General features: G+C 37.0%; 1 protein-coding gene across 1 annotated transcript in view; it reads left to right on the top strand.

Moving 5' to 3' along the window:
• mllt3 (MLLT3 super elongation complex subunit) overlaps nt 1-24,894 on the top strand; it is a 61,851-nt gene that overhangs the window by 1,560 nt on the left and 35,397 nt on the right. The window lies entirely within an intron of this gene.

Here is a 24,894-nt window from a genome sequence, read left to right as displayed (position 1 = left end):
CAGATAATACCAGTTATGTCATTTAAGTTTATTAAACAGTTACCGCCAAATTGTTTTCTGTTATTTACAGTCTTCTACAATCACCTCAGAAGGTTGTTGGGCATGTATGAAAGTGATTTCAACCCCTGTAACTCATTCTCATGGTGTTACAATGTTTCCTGGTTTCCCATAGTTATTATAGTTCACATATACTATTATTAGACAACACCAACAACAGGACAGTGTGTGTGTGTGTGTGTGTGTGTGTGTGTGTGTGTGTGTGTGTGTGTGTGTGTGTGAGAGAGAGAGAGAGAGAGAGAGGTAATGAAAGCGTCTGGTGGTCTGAAAGGAGGAATGTAGGAGTAGCGGTTGATGAAAGCCTTGGAAGGAATTAATTAAAATATTTGCTGGTTTCCTCCCCTCGCCTGAAGTGTTTAAGCTAAGTTTGCTGTGACGTGCAGGGGGAAATGCTGGAGAAAGTCACTGTCATTACACACCATTTGAGGCGAGCATTTGCACTTTATTGAGAACAGTTGTTAGATCTTCTTTGTTCCAGCCAACTATTGCATGGGGTGTTTTTAGCGCAAATTGTGCATATACGTCACAAAGATAAGTGGATTTTTAATCATGCAGGTCACAGAAATGTACAGTCGCATGCATCCTCGCATGACAGAATTGTACTGTAGCTGAATTGTTTTGATTTAACATTTTGAAGCTTTCTGAGACTGTGTTTTATTGCTGTGGTGAGAAGTCAAGCCACAGAGATTGGAAAATTGCACAGAAGGACTTAAGTTTATTTTGCTTCTGTGGACAGCTCAAGATGCATGGCTTCAAATGTATGCTAATATTTCCCTCATTCCTTTGCGTTATAGGTTTCGTACTATGCCCGCCGCCGCAGGTTTGATTTATGCCACAGAGTCGTTATGTTTACGTAAGATCTGAAAGGGATGTGTGCTTCAGATCTGCTCTCAGGCTGTATGCGTGTGGTGGTGACAGTGTGGTGAAAATCTCCCCCGCTATATTTATTTTCTCCAAACATTAAAACAGACTGTAAATCTAGGGCCGGACCTAATTTGGAAACCACTCGAAACATGCTCCTGAAGCTCTTCGATGACAAGACGCACACTAAATGTGGGTTTGCTTGAACTTCTAGCCCCTCTCCCCTTTTCTTTGGCAAATGTCTTCCAAGGGCTGCTGAAAAAAAATCTAAAAGCAGCAGGGGGATACTTAACCTCTAATAAATCCTGCCTTATGACACCAGCTTTTAGAGATCCTACCAAACACCGCCTTCCACGTGTATATATACCTAAAATGTTTTTGCATTTTGACGAATTGGTAGTCTAAGTACTTCCTGAGGTCTGCAGCTTTGTTTATAATGGATCCAAAGTGTTTGCTTCAGAATGAACTCGGGGAAGAGGGTTTAAATCACTTAAGTTAATGTAGATAGATGTACATACTTTATGTTAATGACACCTGGAACAGGATTTCCCTTGAAATTTGAATGTCGAATGATTACTTTTGTGAAATTTTAGACCCAGAACAAGTCAAAACGTTGATGAATAAACACTTTGAATATTTACATTTTCTTGAACGCCGTGAAAAATAGACGTCAGAATCAAACACCCCATGTGGCCTTCTGCGTACTCGGAAGATAATTCACAACAGGACTCTCCGTGGAGGGGATGGATACAGAAACCTGCTTTCTTAGACTTAGAATTTATGGTGCGCTTGTAAGGTAAACAGTCAGGCTTATTATTTGGGGTCCCGGGAGGCTACGCCACCCCCCCTCTCCCCCGCCTCTCCCTCCTCAGGGCTTTGATCAGTGTTAGCCGGTGTCGAGACGAGCCGAGGGGAAGTTAGAGGGAAACCTTGCGCACAGACGGGCTTGTGTTTGACAGTTTAATACCAACAGTCTCACCATACTGCCCTGAAAGGAACAGCTGCTCACACACTCACTGAGTTCTCCAAAACTCTTTACTCTAGTAGGGTGTGTTCTGTGGGAGTAAGTCCCTTTGCTCTCTCTCCTTGTTTTGTGTTTGAAGCCTTGGTAGTATTCGATGTTACCCCTTTTCACAGCTGTTGTAGATTACACATGTTGCCTCCCTGTCTCTCACAGGGTTATGTGCTTCCTTGTGCCTTTCTCACAGTAATGCAGAATGTGAATTTTTTTTTATCCACCTTCCTAGATGTAGCTGGACAAAAAGCCTTATGATAGTTCACCAAAAAATTCTTATCCAGTCTTTCCAAACCTGACTTTCTTTATTCTATAACACACACACACACACAAAATAATGTGAAAGGCAAACAATATTGGACGTAATTGACTTTCATTGTATCTTCTTTTGTGTGAAGAAAGAAAGTCTTACTGGTTTGGAGTGACTTTAGGGTGAGTAAGTGATGACAGAATTGAAATTTTTGGGTCAACTATCCCTTTTAAGGTCTTTCAATTGGTGCTTTTGTGGATGTTTCCCAATTTCAGAAATCATAGCTACCTGGACATTTAAACAAAGGTGAAAAGTGTTTTTTGGGGGGGGGGGGGCTGGGATAAAGCGAGCGAACAGCCATGATTAGCAGGCATGCTGTGTAGCCTTGGAAACCTGATATTTTGTGCTAGCACAGGAATAGGGGGGCAACAAACCCAAATAAATGGCGTGGAACATGGACGTTCATTTCACCTGCACCCATCTATGCCAGTTATACTCTCAAAAACATATAAATGTCTGGATTTTGGTTTGTGACAAGTCACCATCTTCTACTTTGCAGTGGAAAACGTTGGTGTTTCTAGTCTTTTAGCCAGGGACACAAACATTTGTCTGACAATCTTGCGTCAATTAGGCATCCCGTTCAGATACTAAGGTAAACGGCTGCCCACACTAGGTGATGAGGGAGTGCAGAATGTGTGTTATGTATTTTTGTATTTACTGAATTTATCTACTCTTTTTATTGGTGAGGGTATAAAGAGGAAATGATAAAACAAGATTGTATCATCATTACATCAGTGGACCATGTCAGTATGTCTCTGAATTTGCTAGATTTGACAGTACACTTGAGCCCAATTGCTGGAAGAGCTTAAAATAACATCATCCTTCTTCTGTTTTTACTGCAGCAGCCCCATACAGCTTCATCTATGCTCTCTGGTGTTATATGGAGAAAATAGTCCTTCAGTCTCTGTAATATAAACTCTGAGGTGGCATTCTTGCGGCAAAATTCATTGTTGTCAGATTGGTAAAGGATGCTCCTATATGTTAATTGAGATATTAGAAACAAACAAGTGAGTAGTGCTGAAAAATTAGCTGCGGTGAGTCAAGGGTTGGACTGAAATCCTTCCCAATATTTGTCTTCATCTATTGCTAAGGTGTTCTGAGTGTTTTTTTATGGTGTTGCTAGGGTGTTACCTACTGGTAGAATACATATGAATGAGAGAAATGTAACACTCAACAGTGCTGGTCCTCTTTTTCAGCTGCCTTGTAGGACCTGTGTCACATTTTGCAGGACAGTCCCGAGATAAGGAGCTTTTTGTGTAATAGTTGAAAATGCGTTTGGTGTTTAAAAATCCATTTGTGCAGCTGTCATGTTCTAGCTAGAGTGGGAAAATGATGAACCAATGCTTTCGTAGAGAGTTTTTTTTTCCCTGCTGATGACAACTATGTGGACTGCCAAAGGAACCAGTGTGGACCTCATCAAAAGTCATTAAATACAGCTACACCAGCCAGGACTACTTCTTCTTTATACTGGATAACTCCCTGATTAAACCTTCCAGATCCAACTTTCCACTTTTATCAGGATAAGCTTGTGCTTGCTATTAAGCTTGCGTATATTTCTGTTAAAGCTGTTAAGTTATTAAGCAATATCTCATGCAAATTTTTCCTTTTTGTTTTATATAATGACCAATAGGAGGTGCTCTAGGCATGTTGTTTTGACTGGTTTTCCCATAGACTGTAAAAAAAGATGGACAGCATATCTGTAGAAAGATGAAGCCAAAATATCCCAGCAACAATCGTTGCCGATTAAGTCGCTTGGAGACTCAATTGCAAGCACAGCTGTCAATCATGATGTTACATCCCTTTTTGATTGCTAAAACCAAACTTATTTAGAAAACAAACACTTGAACATAGCTCTGCTTGATGAAAACTACCTAAAATGACAGAAACCATTTTTGGAAAAAAATTATTTGAGATGTAATTGGATTTTTTAGTATGGCCCGCATCCCATTTGATTACATGGAGTGGGTGGGGTTTAAGACCTATACTGCAGCCAGCCACCAGGGGGCAATCGAAATGCTTTGGCTTCACTTTTCAGGGCAGCGTTTCCCAAAAGCATCGTAAACCAAAGTTGATCGTAGCTCCATTGCCACGAATGGAGCTACGATCAACTTAAGCTTACGATGCTTTTGGGAAACGCAGCCCTGGACTTGTGCGGCACACTTGGGTTTTCCCTGAAGAGATAGACATTGCTGTTAAAAAAAATAGTTGAAGAGTGATGCACGTTTTTACCTTGAAATGAGAGTTCTGTGTCTTTATTAAAATCAACAAATACAAGTTAAAGATGCACTGAATCTGGTAAAACTCATTTATTGTTTGCATAATCTAATAATAAAGGAAATTAAACTAGTTGCTACTTAAATCACATTTCACACTAAAATAATTTTTTTACCTACTTATTCAGTTCATTATATAAAGTAGACTGAATATGTCCCATATAGTAGCCTAAATTACATTATTTTACTCGAACCCGGGCAAACTGAGTGATAGTCACAGAGCCAGTCACAATTAACAAAGCTTATTTGGTGATTTAAAACATTAACATGATGTCATGGCAAATAAGGTTTTCAACTAATGTAAAAAAATATATATATATCACACACATGTCTCACATTGACTTTTGAACCTTTTGTCATTCCAAACCTGTATCATTGACTTCCATGAGAACACAAAACAACAGGTTGTTTATTTCTACACAGTTACAGAGACTGATGACTGGAGGCTTCATAAGGGACTCGCAAAGTACGATAAAATATCCTTCATGTGAGGAACAACATCTAAAAAATTGAAGTCATTATTCACTGAAAATCTTCATGTCAATGGGCTTTTTACAACCGCAATTTGAGAACCAGATCTGATTTTTAAATGATTTTGCGACACTGGCTCTGTCAACCAGATTAATGATCAAAAAGAACGATTCATTCACAAATTGGGCATTGTTAGTTCTCTCATTAACATGCCGAGATAAGATAGAGCAGATGTCAACATTTTCAGTGATTGAGTCGTACAGACCACTTTTATGATGCTTTGTTTCCTTTTTAAACCCCGGATGCTCCAGTGCCTATTTATTGTAAGTGCATGGAAAAAAATCGGCCAGTTCGTGCATTTCTCCTGTGTTTGGGCAGGAGCAGAGTCACATGGTTTTTGAATAACCAGCATGAGGGTGAGTAAAAGATGAGATAATCTGAGTGAAGTACTACTATAAATGACCAAAAATGGAATGAAATCATCCTTTAGACGCATTCCAAACATCATTGACAATATTTAGTGCTATTCGATCTCTTTAATGTTTTTGATAGGTCATTCATCAGTGCCACTCAGCTCTCCCTTCTTGTGGTCCCATAATGATCAGGTCAACATGTTTGCCTGTAGGCCTCTTTTCCTGAGACTTCTGTAAGCCTTTTAACTTTGCGTCCTGCTCATTGACTCAGCCCGAGCAGGAGTTAGGGTTGTGTTAGCGTCTTATCTTGCATATGCACAGAAAACCACAGAGTTTAAGCCCTCCTCAGGCAAGGTATGGCTTAGATGTCAGTGGGGGCTGCCTTCCTTTCCGCCCCTATTCTTCTGTGCGCTTGCCAGACCTCTTTCCCCTTGACGGGAAGTGATCCATCCTTGGGATGGATATGAACTGACTCCCTGCAGAGTGGAATTGAGGAGCGTAGGAATTTTATTCTGACAGAAAGTATGATTTATGAAATTGTAGACGTGGGGGCAAAATTGGGGAAGTGCCTTTTTGTTTTGGAGAGCCAGAGCGCTACTGTCCCTAAAGTCTATACTTATAACTTGTGAAATGCTCAATGATTTGCGATATATGTGTTGATGATGATTAACTCGTGACAGCAAAATTAATGAAGCAATTTGTATACACATGGATACGTATTTCTGATTGGTGGGTTCTGTCCCAAAGCATTGTCTTTTTATCTTGAAGTTAATTGCTGAATTTATGAAACTGTCCATTTCATTTCTCAGCGAATTGCTTGGCTGTCTGCTTCAATTTGTTGGATAAAAATGTCAGTTTTGGAAGCACTACTGCCTCTTTGTGCATTACATTTTTAACAGGTTTCCAACAAGCCTTTCTGAGTATCTCTCCATGCATGGTTGCACTCTTATAATGTAATCTTTTGAAATGATTGTACATTTTATGAGCAGTCATTAACTATGATTTCATTACTGGCATAGTGAGCTGTGAGCATCTTGCAATCGTGTCATTTTCTTGTTCGACAGCGCACACACACACACACACACACCGAGCTAAAATAATTGGGTCTCTCTGGCTGTATTGCATGATATGTCTCCCCCTACATGTGGAATAAATTCTGCCAATTGGGAGTGTGAGTGTCACACATTTCTATTTCCCATCATGCCTGACTGTCAAATCTCTTCCCAGCGAAGGAACTCGCAGTGATCTTTTAACCATGCACATATCATTAAACTGTGAAGGCATGGCTGTTGCCAGCTCATACTTTGACCCGTTTAACATGTCACATGTTTGTGGCTTGTAAAAATTCACCTTTTTGAATATCTTACATGCACAGTACAGCACACTGTGAATATGTTGGACCTTATTTATAATAACGTTAACCTCTAGTTATTGCACTGCAATCTGGGTTGTGTGTGTGTGTGTGTGTGTGTGTGTGTGTGTGTGTGTGTGTGTGTGTGTGTGTAGCCTAAAGCTATCTCAAAATTGAATTTGAAGTTATTGCACCGAATAACTTGAACCGACTGTATTACATTACATATTTATTTAATTATTATTACTATTTTCAATTTTTAATGGTATCTGACTATAACTGTATTGGAAATTTTATTTAATTTTCCCCATTTTTACATTTAGATTTCACCAAATACTCATTAAAAGTTAATTTTTACTAATTGTAATGATTGACCAACAGTATTAAATGTAATCTTTAGCTAATCTCAAAACGAATATCCATTTTTCGAACAGTACATTAAAATATTTTGATCCCTGTTCACCTGTAACATTTAAAACTATTGATTTTAGTTGTCACAATTTATATTGGGTGCGTCTCAATCAGCTCCCTAGTTCATTAGTCAGGGCACTGATCAGGGAGTCCGCCATTTTAAGGGCTGTCTCAATTGTAGAATCCTTCCAGGGTACTGAAACTTTCCCTAAAAAGTCCCACAATCCATTGTGAAAACCAGGGAGCATCGATGCTCACAATGCTCCCTTAATGGAAGTTCTGAAGCGTGAAACTTAAATCATGTGAGCCAACTCACTACACCTAATGGAGATGGGGTTTTTTTTTTATAAAAAAAACAATATTTTATTATATTTCAGCATAAACATACATCGCTAGATAGGTAATGAACATAATCTAGCTAACATTTAAAATTTTTACAGTTTAAATGTTGCACGTACACTCAAAAAGATTTTTTGATGCTGTCCAGTTTATTTAAACAATTTATTTTGATTCAACACCATTGTATCAGGTTTCTGGTTTAAATGTGATTGATTCATGTTAAATTGACTTGAAACGATTACTCTTTGACTTAACTTGATGTTTTCATATTGAAATAACATGTTTCAATCAAGTAAACCCAACCAGGACTCAATCAAACAGGATTTTCACTTCCCATCATGCTTTGCAAAGGAGCTGAACTAGGAGTGTAAATGTTGAAATAAAGTGTTATTTTAAGCAGTTTTTAGGACGATGAGAAAATGGAAAGACTTTTTAATGTTTACTGTTCTATTATGTTGGTATTTAAAAGTTTCTGTTAATTAATAGTTTTAGGGTTACCATTGTGGTGAATTGTTGGACTTGTGCTTGGGTTGAGGACCTGCTAACAAACTTTCAAATTACTTTAATAAGAAAGTAATCACTGTGGTAGTGCTCTGGGTTGCATTTCCCAAAAGCATTGTAAGCCTATGTTGATTGTAAAACCATTGCCGCCAATGGACTTATGATCAATTTAGGCTTTACAATGTTATTGGTTAAGGCAATTTAGGATGAATCCAGTATCACATCTAGATTTCTAACACAGAACATCACAAAAGTTTTATAAATCACAAAATTAAACAAGAAGAATTAATTGTAAAAATCAATGTATATGAAAACAATTTATTATTTATTTATTTATTGCTTTTTATTTATTTTCCAAAACATTGCAAATTAGTTGGGCTGACACTATTACATTAAGCTGTGCCCAACCATAGTAAATAAGTTGAATCAACCTTAATAAATTAAGTTGACCCAACGTAAGTACATTAAATTGGAATAACAGAATTGCATAATGCTGAAATAAAGCAACTTAATCATGTGGAAATCCTTTCCATGATTTTTTTTATGTTCGTTCAAAGAGTTATTTTTTTGAGTGTATATGTAACAAGCAAAGTATTTACTATAATGTACCATAATAACATTACAAGTAATGTTAATGTTAATATCAGCTCTGCTTTTATTCATAAAAACCAGTAGTGATGTTGTACAACGAGAACGTTGTCACGTCTCCGGAAATGGAGTCATAAGTGTCCCAATGTGTAATGAGTCAGCGTCCGTTACTGTCCTTACCAGTGCCCGAATTCATGTACACGATATACTGATTCACGAGCTCGGGAGCTAGGGAACTGATTGAGATGCACCCTTTGACAAAATTTAATATTGACCATTTTTTCTATTATGAGGCAGGGGTGCGTTTCCAAAAAGCATCGTTAGCCAACTATGGTCGCAAGTTCAGTGGAATTGTGTAGGGAACGAAACAACTTGTGACCAAAGTTGGCTTCGGGAAACGCACCCCAGAACTGTAATATTGCTGCATCCATACTAGTGTTGTCAAAAGTACCGACTTGATACCGAAACTGAAATTTTCAAATTTTAAAAATGTGACGATACCAGCATTTCCTCCTCGCATTATGAGCGCTGTTGAGCAGATTCTTAAACACCTCTGATTGGCCAATGGCCATTGTGTTCACGTGCTCATCAGATATGTCTGAGATCAGCTACAATGATCAACGCTTCAAAAACATGTTGTAAATGGACATCAATGACATACTTTACCGAGCGCTTACACGGATACACACGGGAACCTTTGAAAGCAGGCATTAGACGTCTGCTTTCAAATGTTCCCACTCCCACTTTCAAACACTTCCGTGCATTGATCATTGTAGCCAATCTCAGACATATCTATTGAGTGCGTGAACACAATAGCCAATCAGAGGTGTTTAATATAATCATCTGTGTACTTCTGAGGATCATTTATAGATTAGTGTATTCAGCGAATCAGTGCAATGGGGAAAATCTAGTTCCAGTCATAGTGTGTGTGCCATATAATGGATAGCCTTTCCAATTATTCCTTAAAATACGACGTTTGACAACAGCAGTGCTTTCAGTACAGTTTTAAAACACTCATTCAAGAAACACAAGGCAGACGGTAGTTTGGAGCTAGCATGAACGGCCCTGTAATTGTTTTACGACGCTGCAGAAATTATACCACCTTGTATAGGTGATGCACAAAGGGCTCTGTAGCCATGAAACTCCAGACTGCCTCCTATGCTGGCATGAAAGGAGCGGAAGAGGGAGGGAGAGACAGAATGAAGGGAGAGGGAGGGGGGGGAGGCTTGTGAGCAGCAGTCCAAAACAGGAACTGGGCCATAAATGCTGATTTTCCCCCGGTTTGGTGAGTCAAAGGGGGTGAGGGGGAGATGGGGAGGAGGAAGTGGTTTATTGAAGCATGGTTTATAAGGGCTGTCTGTTGGCAATTCTTTCACTCCTTTGCTTTGTATGTGTGCATGCCATAAAGCATTTGGCTCTGTCTTTTCTTTTCTGCAATCTTGGAAGCTGGAGCTTACGTTTGCATTTACGTTTCTGGCAGAATGCAAACAAGAAAGCGCATGTAATGCATTAGTCATGTTTGCCTAATCAGGTGTCATAAGGATGCAAGTCATTTGGCAGAACCTGATGTGCCAATAAGAACACTAATGCAATCGCAAACAGGGCTAATAGTGTCTTGAAAAAGATTGAGATCGCAAATGAACCAGGTCGGAATGAATCCTGTGCTGGTATTGAAGATTTATTTATTCAAAATGACTCCATGAACATTTGGCAAGGCTAGTTTTGATTTATTCACTGTGGCTGATTTGCATGCGAACATATAAACATGGCTGAATAAAAAGACTGATTTTCACTTTCCATTCTGCCATCATCTCCACAATCGCTATGATTTACGCAAATTCTTTGTGTGCCTTCAATATCAATTGTTGTACAGCATTTTATAGGCACAGTTAGGAAGCACAAATGTTTTGTCAGTTTTTCAAGCACAAGGAGACTTTAATTTGTAACAGTGTTGCTGGCAGGGATGTGAGACTGAAATCTGACCCACAATTCTGTGCTCTCACTGAGGGGGAATCCTGCTGTGGTCATTGTCCACATGGCAGAACGCAAGAAGTGTAAGCTGACCCAAAAACATGGCTGGGAAAACCGTACACTGCCTGAATTGTCATAAATTCCACAGTTTAGCAGAAAAAAAAATCTCTACACTCGATCACTGTAGTTTTCATAGGATGAGTTCCATTATAATTTTAAGGCTCAATTATCTACATTTTTTTTTTTTTTCATGCTTTTTTCAGTCAATAAGAAGATCCTGTAGTGCATCTGCATGCTGAATTGCATTATCTTTGAATTGTTGAAAAAATCTGTGGGCTTAAAAATATAGTAAAATTTGATAAATGGAGCTAAGAGTGTTACACGCTTATGGCCATCTTAAAGCGTAATACAAATGGCCGAAATATTTAATAAACAAGCACACATGGTGCTGGCAATGTGTAATACATGTTTACAATTCTGTGGAAATATTTAGAGTTCCATGAGCCTGACTATCAGGCTCATTTTTTCATTTTTAACTCTTTCCCCACCAGGGCTTTTTTTTTTTAAAAATGTATAAAGTCGCCAGCCAGCGCCAGCGCCAGCATTTGATAATTTTCACACAACTTTCATGGCCCGCAGAACATTTTGTTTTATGAATATCTGAACATGCAGTATCAAAAGAAAGAACAGAGCCTCTGCTTTTACACAACAAAATGTATCCTATTTTATTTCTAGCTTCGTGCATTTTTTTTTTTTTTTTTTATCAACACTTGAATGTGGGTAAGTTTCATAAAAAAGCTATCCTACATTTTTAACAAAAGGCTGTCAAAGACTTCTTCAGAACGATGATCATAACGGATTGAGTAGATCGAGTCCATCAACACCCCCAAAGCTTGCAGTCCTGTACCTCTTCATGGCTCAACATTTCATTTGGTAATGTTAAACAGTTTTGATTTTTATGCTGTTTAATGTTTATAATCATGTGTAAGCAATACTTCTATCGCATGTTTCTGCTTCTTCTTCGCCTGTGTTTTGATCCAGAGATTCTGTACTCTTTCAGAAGATGTGTAATAGCGCCCCCTACCATATAACAGTGAAAACATGGATTGCTGGAAAATTGTTAATGGTGGAGAAAGAGTTAAATCCAAAGATTAACATCCAAGCTACTTCCCTTTTTTTAATCATTATACTTTTCCCTCAAGAAAACATCAAAACATTCCCTCATCAAAACATTATTAAATATTGTTTGTCGCTATGTTAAGCCGCCCTGGTCTCATTGTTAATACGTAACTTTCAAAGACACAAAACGTGCATTTTTGTACATTTAGAAAGGTGCTGAAATTGTACAATATTGACGTATTTATAGCACTAAACATACTTACGAATCTTTCATGTCATAAAGATATATGTATACTTTCCCTTTTATCGTTTTGTAGATGATTTCTAAACCCCATCTTGAACCTAAACATACCCATTTTATACAGAATGTTAAAAGAATAAAACATAATGGACAGAAATGTGTAGGAAAATGACTATTTTTGTAAAAATATAACTTTAAAATTATATTTTGAGCCACTAATCCTACACCTACCCCTAAACCTACCCATAACCATTTCTTAAAACTATACTGTTATAAATAAAAGAATAAAAGACAAACAAGCGTAATCACAATAATTTATTTATTGTGAAAATGCCAAAAGTGGCCAAAAAGTAGTTCAAATGATGATTTGCAGTCGCAGTCCTCTCTGGTGGTGATTAGTTTTTTTTATAAGGTATAATTTAATTTATTAATCCATGAAAATATGAATCTGACTTCTCTCTGTAAAGGTGCGCACTCACTTTAAATGTCAATCCACTGAAACACGGCATTTCGCAATCTGTGACGAAGCAGGTGAGAACCAATGAGCGTTCAATATCATGTTGTAAAGGTTCTCGACAGTGCAACTTTCAAACTTGAATCATAACAAGCGCGGGCTTTGACGTCGCTGCTGAGAATGAAGATAAAGATCATTGGATAAAGGGCAGAATTTGGATTTGTTCCTTGCAAATATATGGATTCTAAAGATTTGGAGTACAGCGAACAAATAAAATTAATGCGATTTGTGAATTTATGTTGTGTTTTGGTGTATCTTATGGTTGTGTTGTCAGTTGCTGCATAAGAGAAAACGCCTTCTGTGTTGTACAGAAAACAAAATTATATATTACAAAATTGGTTAAACAATTACAGAAATTTTATTTATTTTAAGGTTTCAAAGTGTAGTCTTGTTTAACATTATATAATCCTCCAAAACGAGTTTGCAGCACAAGTCATGAACAGAAATGTTTTTTCATATTAAAGGTGCTCTAAGTGATCCTGAGCGGAGTAACTTCCTGTTGACGTTCGAAGTGTTGTCAAACAAAACAGAGGCTAGCTAGACCCTCCCTCCTCCTCCTCCCCCTCCCCTCATGAACGCGCATTTAAAATCATTTTTGTCGGTTATTGGCTGGAGCATGTTTATTATGTTTCGTGGTCCAGGCTGCACCAGTTTGTTTTTATTGCCGTTTTCGGAGCTTGTGGCGACTACAGAGACCGTGTGTTTTTTTTTTTTTTTTTTTTTACAGTGTGTTAGGGGACAGGCAGCTTGCGGATAGTGAGGAGATGTTTGCTGTATGTGACAAAAAATGTTTTGGCCTAAAAACGCGTGACATCACTTAGAGCACCTTTTAAGTAGATGAAATTAAACTGCATTTAATAAATTTAATAAACTTATAATAAATTTAATAAATGTGGCTAAAACATGTATTGATATGACAATTGAATACAACATATTTAAAACATTAATGTCACCATTTTAATATTAATACATGGGAATTCATACACATTGACAATTGGATACGTAAATGATTTACGTTTTAGTGCTATAAATACGTCAATATTGTACATTTTTGTGTGTATGAAAACGTAAGTAAATGTACGTGTGGTAGAACCACACTTTACGCAAAAATACACATGCATTCTCATGAGATCACGTTGGTTAAGCCTCTGTTGGTTGCTGAAGCAAAACCAGTTGAGAACCACTGTATTAAACCTCCAGTCTAATGTTCTTTATCATCATTAGATGACCAATGACTTTTCTAACTGGGAATGTTGCATGTGCACTAAAATCAATGTAGGGTAAGTGGGCTGAATGATTTCATCATCTATCTGTGCCCACCCTCCTTTGCAAGTCATGCCTTAGGGGAGAACCTTTGATCCACAAAGAGAAAGGGAGCTTCTTAAAACAATCTAAGAGGGTATCAAGCATACTCTGTCTCAAAGGATCTGCTGCACAAAAGTGGAACTTGCGTTTGCTGCTGAGAATCTACTGAGGTACAAAGTAACACTATCCCCATTTATCTCAGTGAAGTGTAATTCATTCTTCCACCTGAAAAGACTTGAACTGCTGAAGGGAATTGATCTTTCATTAGACGAACGCAAGAACAGTCTGAGTGGTGTCCACATCTTTCCCTATCTGTCTCTCTTAAAGTCAGAACAAAAGTGAAAAAGCTTTATTGGCATGACTGGAACAGATTACAATTTTACCAATCATGTAGAATAGTGGCAATGCGTAGAAACGGCCAATAAGTAAGAAAAGGTAGAGCGAAAAAAAGGAAATGGTACAAAATAGGCAGAAGTGTGTGTGTGTGTGTGTGTGTGTGTGTGTATATATATATATATATATATATATATATATATATATATATATATATATATATATATATATATATATATATATATATATATATATATATATATATATATATATATATAATATATAATATGTATGTATTTTTTTTTAAATTAATTTTTAATTTCTTTAAAGTTCTGTGACATTTTAAATTTGCCTTTTCAGCAGTTTTACTAATGCCCCTCCTTCCTATATCTCTCCCTTTCTTTCTCATTCTATTCACCCAACTTCTTCTTCATCTAGTCATGGATATATATGGGGATAACATATATTTTGCAAGCTAAGTGAGGTTAAATGAATGCCTGTCTGTATTAGCTATGCAAAATGTGTGGGCCTTTACATCATAGTTGCCCACAGTAAATCAACAATGTTGATGGCGGATGGTGATGATTCACTGCTTTATTATTATTCATTGGTGAAATGAAACTGTATCGATTTCTCCATAGGTAAGACCACTGGCTAGAATGTTAATTCTCAGTCAAAAAGATGTAGGCTGACTGACAATGGTAAAGTTTGTAGGCTAGGCCACCAGAATTGAATCTTTTTACATGAGAGAAAAGCAATATAAGGAGGAGATTAAAGGCAAAATAATGAGAAAACTAAACAGAGGGTAGATTTGGCCATAATGGTTCTAGTATTTCACCTTTACTTGCTATTTTAATGTTATGACATCACTGTTTGTGGGCGGAGCCTTTTCTCATGTGGTCCAGTAAGATTTTCCTTCTGTTCAGTGTCTCTGAAACCGTTTTATTTGTGACTGCGACTGTCTACTCATAGAAATTCCTGTATCTGGGATCTATTTTCCTTAATTTAAACAGGATCCCTATATGCATTTGTTCAGATTAGTAAGTGATTTTTGAGACTAGAAAGCTAAAGGAACATAATATCAAGAAAAAGAGCACAACAGCCCTTTCTTGCTGATGACGGGTTGACGACAGCTCAGCTGACGGTCTAAAATATAGTCTACCTTTGGGAAACAAAACCTTGACAAGCTGCATAGCTTTCTGCGGTGAGGTGAAAAAAAGCATCTTGCCGGAAATAGAATTGTTTAAATCAGTCAAGTCAGAGCTTTTCCAAATGGCATTTTAATGTACCTTTTAGTATGGTGCCTATTAACGGAAGTGAGCGCACTAGTTTGCTTCTTGTTAATGCCTTCAGGGCTACTAGGAATGGTTAAAAAAAAAAAGGGGTAGGTGTTGCTATTTCGCAACCCCTAATGGTCAATTACTGGGATTTAGACCTTGATTCCAAGGTTTGGCTGTGGTTGTATAGTTAAAGTCAAACGGGAATGCTGTGTCCTTTAGTCAAGGGTAGAAATGTTTTATTGTTATTTACTCTGTCTGGCTGCTAAGGTTTTATTGTCATGGTGAAATACTACTCATACCACATTGCATTTTATTGACTCATTATGTCTGCAAGTAAAATTATACCCCGAACACACATTATAGATAGAGCAGGAAATTGCATTTGTTAAGGGTGAATTTCTGTGAGGGCTAGTTTCAATTTTGATGCATTCACATTTTGCAGATATAGGGTTTGGGTGCCTTTAGAGTCTGTGCATATTTAGTTTTATTCCCAGTCTTTGTGCTTCAAGGAGTATTATGTAGCCATTCAGTTTGGAAAGATGCCTTTAAATGCTTGTTATCTCAGGGTTTTTCCTGGGTCAAAAAGGTCTTCGGCGGTGGCGGACGAACACGGCCAACCACACACACAGTTCAAAATTCCCTACCCATGTGAACTGCGAGCCCATTGTTACTGACAATAAATCCAAAATAAATGCAGAGAAACAGTTTGTAATATTAACTTATCCTGTTTATTCATGAAATAAGCACTGTTTGCACGGATCGTGAGTCAAAGTGCAATTTTATATTTAAAAATCTGTAAATTTATATGTAAAAAGTCACTGAGTAACTGATTTGAAAGGTTTAATAATAAAATTAACAACAAAGTAACATATTGCACAGAGAAAGTGGCAATATTGCATTTACACTCCAAGACTTAATGCACAGATCATTTGACATACAGTATCAGATTGTATTGTTCCATCCATTGCTATGGCTATGTCAATCAGATTCAATTGCGCATTTAAATACGGTTGTAAATCCAGAAACTTCGCTAAGTATAGTTGGCAGCATGAAAAAATACTATATACAGAAAGTGAGCAAAGATTGCTGCTATAATCATTGAAGATGTCAAATACAACGCAAGGTACACAAAGCTGCACTTTTGCAAAAACACCTGTTATAATCAATGAAGCTGTGTAATGAATCCCTTGTGTTTATACTTTGTTGGTTTTAAAGGATTCACAAGCAGGCAGAACTCACGCTAAACAAAAACGGTTATTTTGTGCAGTGTTGAGCGGATTCTTAGTAACTTGTTTAGTAACTTAAACAACTCCTGATTAGGGTTGGGTATCGTTTTAATTTTAACGATTCCGATTCCGCTTATCGAATAAGGTTCTTATCGATTCTCGATTCCGTTTCCAATATTTTTTTTTTTTATGGAGAAAAAAAGAGCAAATACTTCAAGAATAATGTTTTTACCTTTTTATTCTTGCCACATTTAGGCTATAATTTCAAATGTTTCCATGCGCGCCTATATGCTTTTCAGAATGCCTCAAGCACACCGCAGGTCATGTGACAAGAACCAACAGATTAGCTTCGGCCTTTCCATAACAACATCAAAAGCTATATCTAGTAAAGCTAATGCAAGGGCTAGAAATCAATTAGAAATCAATTAATCCTTTGCTGATACTTCCTCGTCGTCTTCCAGAGCGCAGTTCATGGTTGCATAGCAATGACAGACGCCAAAGGAGCGAAAGCACTTTGGAAAGGAGGAGAAAGTGACAAGGCCGCGATTTACGCGGCATGTGAACAGCCCCAAACACGGTGCATTCCTTCAGATTAATGCCATGTTGAAGCAAAAGTCAGTGCCGATTGTAATGAACTGCGTATGTGCGTGATGAGTTAAGGTCCTTTTCGCAGGTCCTAAAATGCTCACTGCTGTTCACCATGCGAGAATGACTGAAAAAAAGCCAGGAATCGATAAACAGAATCGAAATGCGCGCATCATATCGAATACCCGGTTCTTTGAAATTTGGAACCGGTTTTCGATACCCAACCCTACTCCTGATTGGCCATTGCATTCACACACTCAGCAGTTTGGCTACAAAGCTCAACACTGCAAAAATTGCATAAATAGAAACCTTTGAGGCTCTTCACGGAGCGCAAACACGAACACTTTCGGAAGTAGTTTAAAGCGGCCGACTATGCAGGTACCGGTACTGCAGCATGGAAGATATCGTCACATTAACCCTCTGGAGTCTGAGGCTGATTTGGGGCCTGGAGAAGTTTTGACATGCCCTGACATTTGTGCTTTTTTCAGTTGTTCATAAACATATTAATGACACAAGTGTCATTACACTGTATTCAGCACAAACTAGGCTACCATAATATGTGAGGAACATGTGTGTACATGTTTGTGTTTTTGAAGGAATAACGTTTATGCGTGGTTACTGAAAAAACAAAAAACTTAAGTCACTGATATAAGGCCAATAAAAGTATATTAAATCTGTGTTCACAAGACTTTTGGGTATTGAAGGTTGTAGACTAGAGTTTTTGCTTCAAAATTATGTAAAAATTATGCTGACTACTCTTTCATTTATAACAATATACTGATTTAGTTTTTGTAAGACACTTTTTGCCAAGAAACACGGTATGCGAGGAGGCGTGAATCTCCATGAATAATGGCTCATTCTCACCTGTGAAGACAAAAGAATTGAATAGTAATGACCTGAAAAGACTTGCATATTAATGAGGCATTTCAGTCAGGTAGGCTGTGAAAAAAAACTTCTGTGATGTCTCAAGCTCATCATGGTATATGAAACATACAGAAAAATTTTATTACAATATAAAATAATGGTTTTATATTATACTTTAAAATATAATGTATTTCTGTGATGCAAAGAGTCTGAATATAGGCTTTTAGTTTAAAAGCATGCACATTTGGAGAAATATAGGATTCTCATATGTTTATGTCAATTTTCTATACAGAGGAGTTATTTTTTATTTAATATTCATTGTTATCCTATGAGCGCTGGTGTTTGCAATTCATACTGCAGCCGGAGGGCGCTCTGTGCATTTTAGTCCACAAATTCACCTAAGAAGAAGACGATATTCCATGAATGGTGTTTACCAATTCATACTACAGCCGGAGGGCGCTAAAGAAACAAAAACTCACTTAAAACTTATCAATAGAAGAAAACAAACAGGAATTTACTGAATGTCTTCCAGAGATCGCTAACATGGCTTTTTCATCCAGATAAACAATTTTCAAGGCAATAAATACACGATTGAGATGATGAATGCATGTGTTGTCTCTGAATTTGCCTGTGAATAGCGCTGGCTCCGTGGGTGTGGCCGCATTAGTGGGTAATGAGCTGAATCACGGACTTCTGACATGGCTCTCTTTTCATACAGATTACATAAACACAGAATGTTTGTTTTCGATTTGACTTGCACGATTTAAAACCTGACATTTCAACGTTTTGTTAGACATAAGTATGAATTTTTTGTGATTAGTATTCACTAAGTTACACTTCATTTTCTGAGAACTATCAGATTGGACTTCGTTCAGAGGGAGATGAGAGATCACGCATCATGTTAGTTTTCTTTATTTTACAAAAAGCACAACATTTTGTTTTTACTCTGAGTGTATACAAATAAAAGGAGATATTCTATAGTTTCAATTGATGTATTACTTATGTCTCTATGACAAAAAATGACAGAGTATTTTAAGTCTGTTTTGCTGCAATGTGAAAAAAAACCTGCAAAACGCGCCGGCGCGTTTTTAGACCTCAGAGTGTTAAATGATCAAATAAATATTTAGTGGGACAAAGATACATTTTGGTGGCCGCCAAAATATTTTCAATGCAGGAAAAACCATGACTCTGTTGTTGTAAATTCTGCACTGCTGCCTGGTGAGTCCCATTAAAATCTTGCAATGTAAGTTGATTTCAGCAGGTTTGTCTTATCGTCACTGCTTTCTTCCATTTATTTGATGACTTGCTTGTTTTGGAATCATCCTGTGAAGCTGATAACCACAATCAATGCAATGCTATTTAGAGTCTTGGAATTAATTTAGATGCTGCTGAAGTCAACCTAAAGACATTAAAAACCTTCCTGCTTCACAAACAGCGTTGACTCATGTGGTTTCAGCACTTAACTTTTGTCTGTACTTTAACACTTTAGCTTGTTTTCTTTCTCATTAAGAAAATACTTTTATGTTTTTCTTCATGCAGGTTTTTTAAGATGCAAAGCTCTACACAAGTAGTAGTGAAACCCAAGATAGAATGCAGGTTAGGTATACTGCACACTTGCAATGCATTGTCAAAGCATTCATGTTTGTGTTTGTGTACTTGGATAGAGTATGTTTGTGACCATTGTATCAAATTAATTTTTTGTTTGTGTTTTCTATTTGATTTCGGTGACGGTAGCACTTTACAATAAAGTTTGTGAACATACAGTAAAATGGTTATTAACATTTTTAAAGCATTTAGTAATATTTTAGTAGTAATGTTCAACATTGATAATAAGAAGAAATGGTGGTCATTTGAGACTTACCACTAAGACCACCTTGGTGGTCATAAGAGACTTACCACTAGATGACTTTTAGTCATTATGGCAAATGTTTGAACAGTGTAGTGTGTTTTTTTTTTTTTTTTTTTTTAAATTTACTTATTTTTTTCTGTTAAATATCTAATGTAGAAGTTGATGCTGTTGTTCATTGGTAGATCTTGATACCGAACATATTTACAATACTGTTCAATTAATTTACTTTAGTTGAGTTCTACCTTTTTGTGTCTGCTTGTCTAAATAGAAGTGTCTTTTTTTTCCTGGATATTCAGTGATTAAAATAAAATTGTCACAACATATAGTTATTTATGGTGGCTGTTGACTAGTTTCTCATCACGTTTCTCATCACTGCACCCATTCCTCTGCAGTGAATGTTGAACAGACCCACACACAGAACTAAGTACAAACGGCACTAGTGTCAAGGCTCACACTCAAGCGAGGGCCTCAAGCAGCTGTAATTGCAAGCAGAGCTGCTCTTGACTATGTACCAGGACGATTTTCACAGAGCGGGACGTGGCTCGTTGGAATTCAACAGAGTGGACAGTTTGTTGAAAAGCGCCGAGGAGAGGGTCATCGCTCGTTGTTTCAAGTTGGCATCTGGGGAATTTTTACCGAAGCCCCCTAAGCTGGACTTTTTCTGTGACCCATATTGCCTTGGCACTGCTGAAATGCATTTGAAAACATGCTTTGAAAGTGAGCAAAGATCCAGGGTCAGTTTTTCCCCTTGTTTTGAATTGCGAGTTTGAGAAAGCACAGCTGGGAAATGGCAGGCTGAAGTGTTGCTCCATGGGGGCAGGGTACTTGAGAAGCAGATGTTAATGCGCTGGTTTTGGATGATGGGGGTCTGAAGAGAGCTTTTCTTGATGCTGAATCTCTTGTTTTTGCAGGATGACATGTTCAGGAAAACAGGCTACAGTGTATTTTAGCATGTGCTGTGAAAATGATGAATGAGAGTGAACCACCATGTCCAAAACAACCTGAGAACTTGGTGGTTCTTTGACATTCAGTGGTTCCCATGCAGTAGGTGTCAATTTACACCTTTGTGTGTGAACACAGTGGTCCCATATGGCAAACTCTGTGACGGTACCACCTTATTTCTAACCCTTTCTATTAATCTTTTACTTTGGTAAAAAAAAAAGTTTAAATAATTTAAATATATAATTTATTTAGGGATGAAAAATATATTGGTACTATTTCAGTTATTGGCTGATTTTAAAGATTTTAAATTTATATGCATTGGCCGATTTACGATATTAAATTAAAAGTTGATATTTAATAAAAACATAATTTAATAACACTGTTAAATGTAACAAATCTCAAAATCAATATCCATTTTTTATACTGCACATTATATTGTTGTAATGCCTAAATTTACTTGTAAATTGTTTAAAACAATTGATTTTAGTTTTTAATTTATTTATTTAGACAAAATTTGTTTAGAATTTTCATACCTGCCATTTACTAGTTATTGATCATAACATGAAAATAATTATTGGCTTATTGGCCAGAATTTTAATGTAAAAAATTATTTTCCTGATTTATCACAACATTTTTTCTTTTGTCAAATCAACTTAGATAATGTAATGTAGTTCAGATAACATAATATTTTGAGCTTCTGTTGATAAAAACAATCGCCTTCATTGTATTAACTCAAATTTTTAACTTCAATGAACTCAAAATTTTAAGGCAACCAGGTAACTTACTTTAAGTTAAACCAACAATTATTTTTTACAGTGTGGGTACATCCCAAAGTCTGCAGTGCCTTTTGACAATGTATTTGTCAGTATAACCTCCTTTCTCAGTGGCTATGTTTCCATCCAAAGTTGCAAATTTAACACACAAAATTAGGATATCGCATTAAACAATGAAGCAGCCTTTCCATCCCATGTGTTTAAAAGAATAAAATGGTCACTTCTTGGGAAATTGGCACAAAATATCTGTAATAAAAATTGAAATTGCTGCAATTGGGGAAGAAACTGTGGCTCTTTTTTTCCTACATAAATGACTTGTTTCTCAGAGCGTGCAGACGAAACACAATAAACACTGTCATGTTATATTGTGTTCAGATGCTGGTGTTCATGAACGCAATCATGTGAGATGCTTCTGGGAGGAAATCAAACCAAATCATTCTGATGACATGAATGATTTCAGAATGATCAAAGCAACATTTGAGATGCTGTGCGATTGTGGTTGGTTCACTGGTTAGTCCAGTTATCCAATCACATCCACTGAGTCACATGAATTTTTTTGCTGCGAATCAAGGAATTAATTGGTAAATGTGTTTCCATCATAGTTTATCTGCATGTCTTCTATTTGGATAAAAAATGTATCTGCCTCAATTGAGCACATATGTTTTTTTATGCGCATTTTTAGAATTTATGCTCATCTTGGTTTTTCAATCCAGGTTTTTTTTTTTTGTAATATCCCAAAATGTGGATAAAAATGGATAATGAGGAAACATAGCTAGTGACAGCAGGACAGGCATCACTTACACAGCTTCAGTTGCATTTTTTCGGTTTACTCACAACCCATTTGTCATTGTCGTAAATATGTCAGTGCCATTGTTTTGTCTCAAGATGCACACCAGTGATGTTTGATTCTAAGGCACGTTTATAAAAGCTACTTAAATGTCTTAATTTAAACAAGGCCTAATCCTGGCTTAATGTAAACCCTGTCTGTGAAACCACGAGAGCTCTGTTGAACTGCTAAAGACTCACCACCTCAAATGCTTTGTAGTTTCATTCATTGCACTAATTCTCTAGTTTCCAAACGTTCTTAATGAGGTTGAACCTCCCTTTTAAACCAGCCGTGCCCTGCCAAATCTTTTTCAGTCCCCCATTCTCATGGCACCTGCTAAAACCTAATATATTTGTTTGGACAAAGCCTCTAACAATACTCAAACACTGGCCAATGATATTAGAGATTTCCTGTAGAAATAAAGAGGCAAGGTTTTCCACTCAAGCCCTGGCAGTCAGTGCGGGTCACCATTACTTTAAGAGTAGTGGTAGGGTCTTACCAAAAGTTTGGCTGCTGTCAATATGGTGCTTGGGTCTGGGACCAATTATGGACCAACCTATTGCACATCACTAATTATTTGTTATTCCAGGTCAGCCAGCACTCAAATGAAAATGAATGGGAGGGTTTTATGAGTCTTGAGTCACAGCAAGGGCACTACAATTGCAATCTACCATCTACTCTTTAATGAGGCTGCAGCCACCTCAATGGTTCTGGTCCTTCTTGTTGGCAATTTAAAAGATTCAGGAATACAACAGTTAACTGTTGTGACAACTTAATGCTACATTAATTGCACTTAAGCTACTGGGTTGATTAGCTTTGAATGCAGCAACAGCTTCCTCAATAGTCCAGCAATCTGTGAAGCATGATGACTTCTGACATAGGCAGGTGATTATCTAAACTGTGGAACATATTTTGCAGGTCCTCATGAAGCTTGCCTCATTATTTATTTATTTTTTTTTTTATTTTTTTTTTTTATTTTTTTTTTTTACCATTGATTTGCAGACAGCAATAGTAATGCATTACTTGGACTCTGATAACAGATCACTCTAAATTGTAATGTAGGCGCATGCATTTTCTGTAAAGCTGCTTTGAAACTATATGTATTGTGAAAGCGCTATACAAATAAATGTGAATTGAATTGAATTTGGAATTTTTCTTCATGGAAGCATAATTTTAAAATATTTTTCTAAAATGTTATTTGTGCTACAGCTGTTGGATATTGCTCTCTATGGCTCTATGTAAGACACCACAGATGTGTTCTGGGTAATGCATTCAGTGCTTTTGTGTTTTGTGCATTTGTAACACAACTTCTTTTGTGTCTGGCTGCATTGATTTGATTTTCAACAGTAAATCCCTGTTAATAATTTCTGGGTTACGTTTATATTTTATCAGCATGAAAGGGGATTTATGGCTTGAGCACTGTGGTTTTGGCCTTGGTTGAACCCTGTGCAGGTGGTCCGCTGTAAAGGGGGATTGTTTATGCTGCAGGTATATCGTTCTGTGGAATCTTCAGGTCAGATATAAGATTGTAATCTGAAACAAAGTGAAATTCTCTTCTCACAAACCCTTAGTGTTACTATGCCTGGATATTGTGGAGAAATGTACTACGAATCAGTAGCGTTTGATTGTATGCATTAAAGGAGAAGTTCAACCAAAAATGAAAAAAAAAAAAAAAAACTCACACTCATATTGTTCCAAACCCATAAGACTTGCGTTCATCTTCAAAACACAAAGGAAGATATTTTAAATGAAATCTGAGAGATTTCTGTCCCTCCATTGACTGTCCACGCAACTACCACTCTGACAAGAGATCGTAAAACTAATGCAAATTAATTAAGTGGTTTAGTCCAAATTTTCTGAAGAGACTTGATCGCTTTATGATGAACATAATAAACAAAGGGTTTTACCTGCATAGAGAATTACGAGGCGGCCACCTCTGTCAAATTTCGTGCTGCCTCCGACTGTCGATAAAACTCAGACAGGCAGTCACATGCTCAGATACCCCTTTTCCACCAACACGGCTTTGTCGCGGGTTTTTGAACCATTCAGTAGTGATCCGCACGGATACTGCTGATAATCTGAGGGTCGGGTGGTCCAAGTAATAAAAAATAACATTCCAATTAATTGCGGGTGGATGAGAGAGAAGTCATTAATGTGTTGATTTTAATAAAGACACAGAACTCTCATTTCACGGTAAGACACAACGAAAGTGCGTCACAAGCACTGTTTTACTCACTGTTTCACTGTCACTGTTTCATTTTCAACTGAACGTACAGTACAGTCCAAAAGTTTGGAACCACTAAGATTTTTAATGTTTTTAAAAGAAGTTTCGTCTGCTCACCAAGGCTACATTTATTTAATTAAAAATACAGTAAAAACAGTAATATTGTGAAATATTATTACAATTTAAAATAACTGTTTTCTATTTGAATATATTTCACAAAGTAATTTATTCCTGTGATGGCAAAGCTGAATT

The sequence above is a fragment of the Megalobrama amblycephala genome, linkage group LG3 (assembly GCF_018812025.1).
Source record: "Megalobrama amblycephala isolate DHTTF-2021 linkage group LG3, ASM1881202v1, whole genome shotgun sequence".
NCBI lineage: Eukaryota > Metazoa > Chordata > Actinopteri > Cypriniformes > Xenocyprididae > Megalobrama > Megalobrama amblycephala.
Note: the sequence above shows the minus strand (reverse complement) of the source record. Positions and strands in the feature narration are given on the sequence as shown.